This window comes from Nyctereutes procyonoides, unplaced genomic scaffold (genome assembly GCF_905146905.1).
Source record: "Nyctereutes procyonoides isolate TBG_1078 unplaced genomic scaffold, NYPRO_anot_genome, whole genome shotgun sequence".
Taxonomy (NCBI): domain Eukaryota; kingdom Metazoa; phylum Chordata; class Mammalia; order Carnivora; family Canidae; genus Nyctereutes; species Nyctereutes procyonoides.
Window position 1 is genome coordinate 13,189,322 of NW_026575120.1, and position 2,812 is coordinate 13,192,133.

Genomic DNA, 2,812 nt, shown 5'->3' on the forward strand with positions numbered 1-2,812 from the left:
GAATAAATAAGTAAATAATTACCATGAATGACAATAGAGTGACTCAAATGACTAAAAGCCAAGAGAAAAGAAATGGATAATGGAGACAACCTACAAATGATCTATATGTCATACAAAAGACAGACTCTAAAGTAACTGTGATTAACATGTTCGAGAAACTGGGTGGAATGCCTGCAGGGCGCCCAGTAGCAGTGAAGAAGGGTAACTCTAGTGTTACAGGTGCAGGGATTTTACCCAATGTTTAGGCACCAAGAAAACAGATTGCAAGGGTGTTCCAAAGGGAAGTGGGGCTGCTTCAGTGCCAAGGCTAGTTGGACAGAGGAGAGCATCAGGCTGGAAAAAGCACTCCACAGAGGCCAGATGGATGGCCACTATCCATTTGTGATTGGACAGGTTAGCCACATGGGCCTGAGCCAGCTCCACACATTACTGAATGGCATCAGACACATCTAGAAGTCCCTTGCCGATATCAGCAAAGACTGGAAACAGAGCATCAGTGCCATCTAGAGAGTCAAGGATATGAAGTATGCTGTGATGTGGCATAGCCAGTTCACTGCAGCTTCAGAGACCCTCAAGGACAATTCAGGACCCCAGATTATGAGGGGGACCCAGGACTTCATTAAACAAGGGGCATTCCTGCAGGTTGACTGGAAGCCGATGGAGTTGGAGTGCTCATTCCCAAGATGGGCTTATCTATAAGTAGTCCTATGTAGACAGAGGGAACGTGAACAACATGATCCTCATCCATGGCTACTTTGGGAGCATGCAGGGGTTCTCAGATGAGCTAGCCAAGCAGATGTGGATAGTGCTGCAGAGTTTTCTGGTCATCTCCTGTGACCCCACTTACTGGTCTCAGTTGTCAGAATCATCAAAAAGGAAGACAAATTGGCCAATGTGTATCTGGCCGAAGAAGAAGAAGAAGAAGAAGAAGAAGAAGAAGAAGAAGAGAAGAAGAAGAAGAAGGAGAAGGAGAAGGAGAAGGAGAAGGAGAAGGAGAAGGAAGGAGAAGGAGAAGGAGAAGGAGAAGGAAGGAGAAAGAAGAGAAGAAGAAGAAGAAGAGAAGAAGAAGAAGAAGAAGAAGAAGAAGAAGAAGAAGAAGAAGTAAACTAGCTTGTTTTCTTCCAAGAGGCCCAAGAATTGCAAGGAGAAAATGTTTGCCATCTTGGACAGAGCCATGAGTACTAGAACTGAGGCCACACAGGCAGACCCCAAGGAGTCCAACAAGATATGATTTATCTGCCACCTGGAAATCATAAGTAAGTATGTCCTGGATGACCTGTCATTGCCAAAAACCTGATGGTTAAGTGTTTTCCTCCCTATTATGAGATTTTCAGAAACCTCCTGAACATGTACCACCAGGCTCTGAGAACATGGATGCAGGAGCTTGAGTTAGAAGACCTAGAAGCAAATGAAATCATGAGCCTGTGGACATGGGTGTCAAACACCTACACAAGCACAGAGATGACAGAGGATGTGGAGCTGGCCCAGAAGTGGATATCAACCTTTACTTTCTCTAAAGAAGTCTCTGATCTGCTCCACAGGTACCTTTCAACTCTCACTTCAGACATTATCATCTGGCTGCAGAAAGCACTAGAAACAGACAAGAAAGACTGGATAAAAGATGCTGAGCCTAAAGCTGAACAAAGTGGGTATCAAGTAACACTCTCTTCTAGACGTTAAACAAATTCTTGAAGTTGCTCCTCAGATAAGCAAAAACAAAGGTTTGTGACACAAACTAGTCTCTGTCTTTAGCAAATGAATTCTTATTAAGTAGATGCAAAGATGAAGTTCAGTTGTATAAAGAACAGCTGAGAAGTCAATGATACCTACACTATATTCAATATATGATAGCAATCAACAACTGTCAAAGCTTTGAAGAATTTATCGTTGGTTTAAAAAGGAATTTTTTTTTTTGAATGAAATGGAAGAGGGCATATCCCTGAGCCAACCAAAAACGGATGGGATTTCAGACACTATTGCAAAAGAGGGCTGTCGCAGCCTGCTGGGGGAGGTTTTCCTGGATCTGGAGCAACATCTCAATGAGCTGATGACAAAGAAGTGGCTGTTAGGCTCAAACACTGTAAACATCATCTGTCTCACTGTGGAAGAATATTTTAATGATTTTGCCAAAATCCAAAAGCCATATAAAAAAAGGAGGATGGCAAGTGGAGTACCTATGGGCCAGCATGCAGAAGCATATCTCATTCTGGAGCACAGGGATGTGCTGAAAGGGTGGTCAGGGAAGCTGAGCAACTCCACTTCTCATTCCAGAAGCTGGCTTCTGGATTTGGTGAAGATATAGGTGGACATGGTAATGCTATCATTGCCACTACAGAAGTTATTAAGCTCACGGACCCTCCTCTGCTCTAACTGGACATCTCAACTCTGATCAGTCAACACCAAGACTTCAGGGATGACCACATCGGCGTGCTCCTGGCTGGGACACTGGCCTAGAAGAATACAAAGCAGACTCTAGAACAGACCCCAATGCAGGTGAATCTGAAATACATGCCCATCTTCAAGGAAATCATAGTTCCTAGTATGAACATGGCAAAGCTTTTCAAGTAACCTGTCAGTTTTCAACTTTATGTACATTATTTGCACTCATCATCCCCAGTCTCAGGAATATATTAAAGCAAAAGTGACGCTCAAGGGGTCACAGTAGATGTTTCAGTACCTCATGTCTATCTCTTGAAGGGCTAAGCATGTTTGTGAGGTGTCCAGGCTCACACCTTCTTGAAGAACAAGAACCCTGCTGGCTGTGATTCTTCAGACTCTCTGGTTTTTGTTGTAAACACCTTTCTGAGGCAGG

At 43.7% G+C, this 2,812-nt stretch overlaps 1 pseudogene; it reads left to right on the plus strand.

Moving 5' to 3' along the window:
- Nucleotides 1-385: 385 nt before the first annotated feature.
- LOC129516120 (exocyst complex component 3-like) lies at nucleotides 386-2,568 on the plus strand (annotated as a pseudogene).
- Nucleotides 2,569-2,812: the final 244 nt, after the last annotated feature.